Below are 10547 nucleotides of genomic sequence, written 5' to 3' on the forward strand. Positions count from 1 at the left end.
TTGTTTGATTGTCATCACCTCTGCTGCTTCTGTCGTGGTCTCCACTGTAGACTGCATCACTCTTAACCATGTTGTCAACCAGAGCCTCTGCCTCTGCCTCAGTTCTCCCCAAAAAGAACCCATTGCTAGCTGTATCCAGTCTGGCTCTGTACTTAGGAAGAGCACCTCTGTAGAATGTACTCAGCAAGCTCTCCTTAGAGAATCCATGGTGTGGGCACTGAGCTTGGTAACCATTGAATCTCTCCCAAGCTTCACTGAATCCTTCCAAGTTCTTCTGTTGGAAGCTGGAGATCTCATTCCTCAACTTAGCAGTTCTTGAGGTAGAGAAGAACTTCTCCAAGAATGCCCTTTTGCAGTCTTCCCAAGTGGTGATGGAGTCACTTGGTAGAGACTTCTCCCATTGACGTGCCTTATCCCCCAAAGAGAAAGGGAATAGCTTGAGCTTTAAGACATCCTCTGACACACCATTAGTCTTTGACATACCACAGTAGCTGTCAAACTTATCCAAGTGATCAAATGGGTCCTCCACAGCCAGACCATGATACTTGTTGTTCTCTATGCAGTTTAGCAGTCCTGACTTGATCTCAAAGTTGTTAGCAGCCACAGCTGGTGCTCGGATTCCAAGTCTAGGACCATGGATGTTGGGGCAGTCATAAGTGCCAATGGGGCGAGCTGGTCGCTGTTGGGGCCCTTGTGGAGCATTGTTTACTCCATTGGGGTTCAGAGGATTTTGTGGATCAGCCATCTCAGCTTCATGTGTCTGCAGTAAAGCTTGATGCTCTTCTTCTCTTCTTTTTCTAGCACACTCTCTCTCTAAAGCTCTGATGTCTGCGGCTCTTGGAACAAGGTTTGATGTACCCTTGCTCCTCAAGTTCATACACCTGAAAATCACAAAGAGTGAAGAAGAGAATCAGTAACTTACAAAAATAAAAATGACTTAGTCTCAAGCAAATGACTAAATCTCAATGTTCAAATCAAACTCAGAATTTGGCAACGGCGCCAATTTGATGTTAGGAGTTTTGAGGCTCCTAGGTCAAATGATAGTAAAGTGGTAGTAAGTTGTCGAACCAAATCTGAGGGATTCAAATACAGAGAGAATGCAAGTATTTGCCTAATCTAAGTGCAATCAGAGAATTGGATGGGTTTTAAACTAATGATTAAAGCTAAAGCAAAGCAATAAAAATGATACTTTTAAGCTATTGGAAAGGAGAACTCATGGGTATAGGGATTTCAGACCTTGGGTGATCAAGTTTCGAACTAAGGATGACAAATGAATCAATCAAACTATTAACCTTAAGCCTAGACACAATTCTAAGCAAGCTCTATGTCTAGATGAATGCTCATTTGCTAACATGTCTCAAACATCAAATGTCTTTGGTTGAATAACATGCAAGCAATCATTACTAACAAGTCTATTAGCTATCTTAGCATCTTTAACAACAAATATCTTTGGCAAAGTACACTAAGAGCCTAGGAGAGTTGACTCAGGCATTTCATCAAACACCTTTTGGGTGGGAAATGCCTAGAGATCACCCTTTGAGTGGCCTACTCAAATGATGCATTAAGATCACTCTACTAGCAAGGAACAAGTATGATCTACACCTAAAACATCCTAGAACTAGCCTAATCACCCTTAATCACCCTAACCCATGAATCCAAAAGGTGATTACTCACTAATCTCCATGATTCCTCTTAAACCCATGATGGATTTCAGATGAATCATATAGAGAAATAGATGAGAGATCACAAGAACAATAACAAACCAAGCCAAAAAGAGATTAATTTCTTGAGAGAGTTTTATGTTCTTCAATAGATAAAAGATAATCTGCCAAAAGGTGGCTACAACATACTTAAACATTAGGTTTTTCAGTGCAAAAACGTGCACAATAAATTGCAAAAAGGTCCTTCAAAAATAATAAAATCGTGCAGCTGGTGACGCGGAGCGACCCCAGAGAATCGCTCCAGCACGTCGCTCTGGCTTCGGGAGCGACCTCGGGTGGTCGCTCCGAGGGGTCGCTCTGACCTTGTTTCTTCGTGTCTCCGAGTGATGAGAACGCGAGCGACTTGGAGTTATCGCTCTGGGAAGGTCGCTCTGAGAGGTGGGGCACAGCGACTCCGTAGGGTCGCTCCGGTAAGGTCGCTCCAGTGCTTTGCTCGTCCAATGATCACCTTTTTCCAAATGTCTCCAATAACTTCACTTGGCACTCCAGTACCTAATAGAGACTTATGCATGCAAAATGCAACCTAAACATGTCTAAATCCTATTCTATATGATGAAAATGTATATGAATGAATAGCTAAAACAATGCAAATATGCAAGATATCAACGATGTCGATCGATTGTGAATGTCGAGGTGGACCGAAGTGTTGTGGAACTGGATCCTCCCTTGTGTTGGTGTTGTGGTTGTCCTGGACATGTTGTAGGATGTTTGGATGGCTACTTTGCTGTGTGAACAGGTTTTCTGGTCCATTGGCAACTTGGAGGATGTCTGCTATGTCTTCTCTGGTTATGTGCAGAACTCTTCCATCCATAGCTCTTGCATAGCCATCTGTGTCCCTGAAGATTTCAAATTCATCAGGTGTTAGTGAAACATTCCTGATATCATAAGGTTCATGAGATCTCGGTTGAGCTCTGTTGAAGGTGTCGATCGATGGGTGTGTGGTGGTGGCGATCGATGGTGCATGTCTAGCTGCACTGTTTGATCGATTGAACATGTTGTTGCAGTCTTCCATTGATGAATCTCTGAATGCTGGAAGCTGCTGAGTAGAAGGTGAAAAGTTTTGAATTTTCGTGGCTTGGGTCGTCAACCTTTTATACCCATGTGTTGCCCTAATCGATGAAATTCCGATTTTGTCCTTTAAGTCGTCCGGGTTAATATCGATCGATATTATACTGGCAATGTCGATCGATGGACGATGTCGTTTTGCTGGATGAAGTAGATAATCGATCGATGGTGGGCGTTTGTTGTCGATCGATTGTGGTGCAAATCTGTCATTCTCCAAGTAGATTTCCCAAGCCCTCTCTTCCCGATTGTGGTGTGGTCTCCACTGTGGAAAGAGGTGGATGTGTCTACTGCAAAACTCTCATGAAATCCGCTATCTGCCCAACTCCTTATTGAGTAATCATCTTGCTTTCGGTTGGGTGGGATGGCGAAATTCGGGTAGCAATGATCTGGTAGATCGAGTTCATCATCCGGTGGGTCTCTGTCGATCGATGATCCATAGTTGTTGTCGATCTCCTCTGACTTGAATGTGTCGATCGATGACGTCAAAGTACTGTCGATCGATCCCGAGTACTCTGTCTCGTACTCAACTTCACAATGACAAACTGCGATGATACCAATATCATCTTCCTTTACCACTAATTTGGCTGGTGGTTGTCAATCTTGACAGGGTCGTAGTGGATATCTGGATCTATCATAGTCAAGCACATCCTGTTGGTCTTCATGTCACATATGGCTCCTACTGTAGCCATAAATGCTCTTCCAAGTACGAGGGAAGAGTTCCAATTTAACTTAATGTCTAGGACATGAAAATCCACAGGGACTATAGCATCACCAATGTGTACCTCTAGGTCTTTGATGAAGCCTCCAGAGTTTCTCTGAGAGTAATCCACGAAAGTAAAGATCTGTGGTGAAGGCTCTACTTGCAGGCCCAGATGGTCTGCCATGACCTTTGGTAAAATGCTGACTGATGAACCAGTGTCACATAGTGCGTGAGGAAATTCAATACCTTGTACCACACAGGGTATTGCAAACTTCCCAGGATCACTCTTCTTTAGCAAAGTAATCCTTTTCCTCATCTCTTCTCTGACGTTGTCAAACCTTCTCCTAATGTCAGTTTCAGTCTCCCTTGTTTCTCTGAAGAACATCCACAATCTCTTTGTGAAATAAACCTCCTCAAAAGGTTTCTCTGGTGGGATTCCGATAACTCTCTTAGTGAAACCATCAATCTCCTTTTCATTAGCTTCCCTCTTAAGGTTCTTAGGAATCTTCTCCTTCCGACTCCTTAACCTTCTTCCTTCAGTTACTTCTGATGTAGGTGTAGTGTCTGAAGGGTTGCTAGTTATTTCGGTAGGGATAGCTTGTGGTTTCGGTGTGGGTCTGAGTGCATTGATTCGGTTGCTGTCTTTCGATGGTAGTTGCACTCGGTATATAAGAGGTGTGTGTCGATCGATAGGTGGAGAATAGGATCGATCGATACGGTTCTCTTCGTTGTGTCGATCGATGAGTGGCTCGTCTCGTCGGTCGATATCTTCGTAGGTGTGGTGGGTGGGTGGGTATGGGTGAGAAGCCATGAACTCAGCATGTGTCAAAATCCTAACCGTGTTGCAGTCTGCAAGCGTGTCCGGATAAGACGTCGTCGATGTCGATCGATGTGGACTAGTTGGTGTCGATCGACACCATTGTGATCCACCGAGACTTAGCGAACTTTCCACTTCAAAGTCTCCTTCTTGTAGCTTCTCCTGTTTCACCACTTGCCAGAAATCATCATCTATGATAGCATTGACGTGGTGTCTCCTATTTCCTTCCCCTACTTCCTTAGAAGTTCCAATCCTCCTGATAGAGTCTTCAGTTTGGACAATCTGTGTCTCAAGTTTCTTAACTTGAGTGCAGATGGTATCTATCCTCGTGGTCAAATTGTTAAAGACAGAATCAATCTTCCCATTGAAGTCTACTGTAAGCTTCTGCTGACCTTCCAGAACTCTATCAATCATGGCATCAAACTTACTCTCTTGGGTGGGTGGGGTGGGTTTTTGGTAAGCTGAGTTGCCGTAGTTCCTTGTGTTGGTGAAGAGTTTCTGATACTGTGAACTCTGGTTGTAGTTACCCTTCTGACCACTGCCAAAAAAGTTTCTGTTTCCACTCTGGTTTCCATATCTTTGAAATCCAGTACCTCCAATGTAGTTCACATCTTCCTCTGTATCATCCTCTCTAGCCTCTCCTTCTTCAGCTGAGCAGACTGGTTGTCCCAGAAAAGCATGTAATGCATCTATCTTGGTTCTGACTTCATTCATCTGGTCTTCACCTATGGCTGCAACCGATTTCTTCTTGTCAGAGTCAGTGTTCTTGGTGCTGCTGCTGTTGGCTAGGTTCTCAATAAGTCTCACAGCCTCTCTTGGATTCCTAGTGTTGAAGTTCTCCTTACTAGCAGTATCAAGAGCCATCTGATACCTTAAGGCGATACCTCTGTAAAAAGTGCTTAATAGCTGCACTTCATTGAATCCATGGTGTGGACAGTCTCGCTGGAAGAACTTGAATCTTATCCACGCGTCTTTAAAAGTCTCACTAGGCTTTTGCGCGAAAGTGGCTATTTTGCTCCTCAAGTCTTCAGCGCGTGCCTCATCAAAGAAATTACGCAGGAAGGCGTTTTTGATGTCGGCCCAGGATGTCAGTGATCATGTAGGTAGCTGCTTGAGCCAGTGCGAAGCTTCTCCAATCAGTGAGTATTTGAAGAGCTTGCAGAGTAGGGAGTCCTCGGGGACTCCATCCATACGAATAGCAGCGATAAGATCCTCGAACCTCTCCAGATGGTCCATAGGATGCTCGTGTGATTGCCCAGAATAAGGTATCTGAGACACGAGAGAGTAGTACTGAGGCTTGAGCTCGAAGTTCGGCTTCTGAATCTCTGGAAGTCGAATAGCTGATCTGTTGGTGTAGTACTCGTCTGGACGGTTATAGTCTGCCAACGATCGTGTTTGAGCTTCTCCTGTAGCCTCAGCTTCAGTTTCAGGGATTATGTTTCCCTGTGCATCTAGTTTCTGACCTGTTGCATTACGCAGATGACCATCTTGGTCATACAGGTTTCCATTCTCGCCCTGCGTGAGAATGACAATCGCGACCATGCTTCGCGGAGTAGTGTCGATCGGTATACGGTTAGAAGTATCGATCGATGTAGATCGGTGAACGGTATCGGTCGACGGTGCGGTCGGAGTGTCGGTCGACACTTTAACGTGAGTAACAGTCGACGGTAATGCAGTTCTATCGATCGATGCGGAGCGTAGGTCTTTGCGGATTGAGCGTTCCAAGTGTGCAGGATCCTCTGAGAATAATAGTTGATTTTCCTTGTTGCTTCTGGTATTGCTGGGCATGTACCTGAAAAGACAAGAAAAAGTTTAAATAAGAAAGGGGGTAAAAGAAAAACCTAAGATTAATAAGATTAAATCTAATGGCGATCAAAGCTCCCCGGCAACGGCGCCAAATTTGATAGTGCTCAAATTACCCAGTAGAGCTTACTCTCTCAAATAAGAGGTACAACTGTAGTACTTAGGGATCGAATCACGAGGAGCTAGGGAACCAATTAAATAAAATCTACTAATCAATCCTAGGCAATGTTGGTTTATATGATGGAAATAAAAATAACAAATCCTAAAATGAGCAAGGCAGTTGCTCCAACTAACAATATGAAGGGTTGTTTAAATGGGATAAAGAGTGCTAGATATAGGGTTTCTATTCAGGGATGGAGATTATAATCTCTATAAATGCTTTAATAAGTTGTTTGCATGATACTATAAATCTCAGCCGCTTAACATATGTGAATGAATCACTGGTTAAAATATCTAGATCTCTGGCCACACCTTTCGCATGATGACACAGAAAAAGAGTCGGTCGATATCCTTTTGAGATATCGAGCGATACACCTTTCGCGGTGCCGATCGATTTACCAGTAGGGTATCGATCGACGGCTTCTAGATCTGCCTAGGCGCGAACCGAATATGACCGCGAGGTCTCAAGGAGGAACTGTCGTTCTTCTCAACGGGAAACAGGCATCGCTCAAATGGATAATTCAAGATAATCTAAGATCCTAGTGATCTATGTTCTAGTTAGCTACTCTAAAACAAGCATAGGGTACAATCCATTTGATGAGTATCACAACTTAGCAATTATAGCTTGGGGCTAATCCCACAAACCTATTTAAACCCTAGATCTAACAAGTAGACTACTCAGACAGAGCTAAACAATTCATAACAATAGATAGATGAAAGAATTGCATAGATAGAATAAAGTAGAAATACAAAAGGAGATGAGAAATCTCTCCAATCTCTCTCAAACAAATAAAACTCTAGTATCTCTCTCACACTCTCTGCTTTGGTTGTGAAAAGCTTCAAGCTTCAAAAGGTTTCAAAACTTTTTTCCGTCAAAAAGACTTTGCAGGAGTATTTAAGCATTTCCATTAGGTTAAAAACTCGTCAGGGGCAATCTCGTAATTTGGTGAAGTCTTGGTGAAGTAGTCGGCTAAACCATTCCGTCTTCGATATCGATCGACAACACTGAATGTGTATCGATCGATTATAATCTTCTAGTACGCGGATCTTCTCAGCTGCATCGATCGACGACTCAGAATGAGTATCGATCGATTGTAATCGCAATGTTGACTTCCGACTTAGTCTTGAATGGTCAACTCGGGTGTATCATCTCTTGTACTCCAAAATGCTCCAAAAACATCACTTTCTCACGAAATGCTCCTGAACCTGAAAACATACCTAACAGGCTAGAAAACAGATTAAATATATAATAAAATACTAGTATACCATGGTTAAAAAAGGGTAAAATCCATGGTATATCAGCTACAACTCATCGACTCCAACAAATCCTGACGTCTTTCCAGCATCAAGCATCTACACGAATATGAACTACCTCTTCTGGAAAAAAAACGGTTCACTTGAACTAGAGCAAGACAGAGATCCTTATCCCTGGCTAATTTGGTACATTTGGAAGGCTCGAAATGACAAACTCTTTAGGGGAATAGACATAGATCCTCTGGAACTAGTTCGATATGCTGAGAGTGAGTGTCAAGCTTGGTTTAATGCCAATGAGACGATACCACCAATAGTACAAGAGAGTAATGTAGAGGATCCTCAAGTCATAAGCTGGGGCAATATTTGCTTACTGGATGGATCATGGACATCTCATGCTCAATTTAGTGGGTGTGGATGGGTCTGGTTGGACAGTGGGGAAAATACGCAACTCATGGGATCACAGAACTTCCCCAGAAGAGAATCAGTTCTGCACTCAGAAGTGGAAACACTGCGATGGACGATGGAGAATATGCTTCAGCATTCAACATGTCAGTACTTCGGAACAGACTGCAAAGAATTGATTGCTATGATCAAGGAACCTCATGCTTAGCCAAGTTTTGCTACGGAACTAGAGAGGATAGAAACATTGCACATATGCTTTCCGGATTTCAAGATTTATTATATTCCAAGAGCGCATAATCAGATCTCAGAGTTTTTAGCTAAGACATCTAGATCCTTCCATAGGAAGTTACACTTTATTGGTTGTTCTATTCTGGTCTGGTTATCCAGACCACTTCAAGTTTGAGTAATAGAATAGATGTTTGCCGTTAAAAAAAAAAAAAAGATAGACAAAATTGTCGAAATGTGTAAGTCTTCAAGAATATAACTCGTGGATATTAACTTTTTACATGCAAATACTATTACGACAATAATTTGAACATGACTTAGCAAAAACAAGAAACGTATAAAAATTTGTAAGTTTGGTCATTTTTTATAAATATATTAAGTTGGATCATTCTCAGAACCGGTTCTAAAATATTTGTGGCCTAATACGATACAAAAATTTGAGATCATTTGAAAACGTAACCATTAAAATAATCGAAATTTTATAATTAAAACGTCAAACTTTCTTCTTTAATAAACAAATTGACCAATCGTTAATGAAAATCAAATTAAAAAAACAAATAATAAACGAACCCCAAAACTTTCTATTAACTTAAAAAAAAACTTTATATATCTCCCCTCGTCTCTGCATTTATTCTAATCAATTGTAATTGATTAAAATTGTCTACATAACTAATAATTAGCATTTGATTAACTGTGGAACCTATTCTTTTCTCTCATATTTTTTTCTCATTTGATAAGAAAAATAATTGTTTCTCTAATAAATGAATCAAAAAACTTCTCTCTATATTTCTCTTTTCTCATAACAAAACTATAATCATAATATAGACAAAACTAAACTTGAACTTTTTAAAACAAATTAAATGAGATAAATTAAAGGGGGATTTGCAAAATATACTCAAAATTTTGATTTTAAACACAAAAGTGTATCCCAAATTCAATCAAATGCAAAAGTAACCTAAAAACCTAGTGAAAATACGATAGCCTCTTTATGAACAAACAAAAACATGTGTTCAGTTTTACCATTATAATCTTGTGTTAGAAGTCTTCTTATTCAGTAGATCTTAAAAATAAATATTATAAAAAATATTTTGATGGATTAAAAATTGAAATCATGTTGTAATAAACATTTGTAACTAATGTAAATTTAATTTATCTGAAATTGAATTATTTTCGACATAGATGAGATAATGTATATTGGCTCATGAGTCATTGATTTAGGGTTTGGTAACATATGTTATAGTATTGTATGTATCTTTAGGGTTAGATTCTGAAATATTACCTTCATTTTTTTTTCTTTTCCAAATTGACCCATATATGTTTAATAACTTATTAATAACACGATTTAAATACTTTCTAAGTTTCATTTAAGTTTAAGAAAGTGTTTTTTTGCATAATTAATCGATTTTAGGATCTGGAAGACTCATACAAGACTTAAAAAGAAGTATTCTAACACATTCCGCCTAAATTTTAGGGTACACGCTTAAATTTTTGAAAATTTTAGGTTTCCGGCCTAGATCAAAGTCATCCGTACGTCATTTAGGAGTATACCGTAAGTCATCTAGTAGTCTTCCGTAAGTCGTCTATGGATTAGATTTTAAAAATAATTAATAACTTTTATAAAAAATATTTTTAAATTGAAAAAAATTAAAATCATGTATTAGTAAACATTTATAAAAGATGGAAATCTAGTTCAACTGAAATTGAATTATTTTTAACATATATGAATAAATGTAGATTGAGTAATGACAGTCTTTGGCTTAGGGTATGGTAACATATGTTGTAGTATTATTAGTATTTTAGGGTTGAATTTTGAATATATATATATATATATATATATATATATATAATCTGACCTATATATATGTGACTATCTAATAACTTGATCTAAACACTTTCTAAGTTTTTTTTTAAAGTTCAAGAAAGTGTTTTTTTGCATAGTTATTGGATTTTAGGGTCTAGAAGACTGTCAGAAGACCTTTAGAAGACTTTTTGAGAAGTCGTCTATGACGAATGGGTTAGATGGGAGAAGACTTCTTTGGAAGTTTTCCAGACCGAACCGGACCTTAATTTCACCATAATTTGTAATATAACCAAAGATAAACCAAACTTTATTTACCTAAGCCTAAAATTTACGGACATATTAATATATTTTTTTTCACTTTATGGTGTTTCTTAAAAAAAGTTAAAGACACGAGGAAACCCTAGATGTTTCTCTGAGGCAATTTCGGAGGCGACTGTAAAGACTATTTCCGTCTAACTTCTCTGTCCTCTTCATCTCTTGTAACCTTGCTATTCTGGTAAATCTTGCTTCACCTTCGTCTTCAGAGTATTATCATCGATTAAATTAAACCGCTTGTAATTTTTTTAAGATCTGGAACCGTTTTTGTTGTACTCCAACTCC

The 10547-nt window shown here is 39.6% G+C and overlaps 1 non-coding gene across 1 annotated transcript; it reads left to right on the plus strand.

Moving 5' to 3' along the window:
• The first annotated feature begins 200 nt into the window (after positions 1-200).
• Positions 201-307, plus strand: LOC130497198 (small nucleolar RNA R71). Its single transcript, XR_008936209.1, has one exon. It is a non-coding gene; the product is annotated as a small nucleolar RNA R71 (small nucleolar RNA).
• Positions 308-10547: the final 10240 nt, after the last annotated feature.

Source organism: Raphanus sativus, chromosome 6 (assembly GCF_000801105.2).
Source record: "Raphanus sativus cultivar WK10039 chromosome 6, ASM80110v3, whole genome shotgun sequence".
NCBI classification, from domain to species: Eukaryota; Viridiplantae; Streptophyta; class Magnoliopsida; order Brassicales; family Brassicaceae; genus Raphanus; species Raphanus sativus.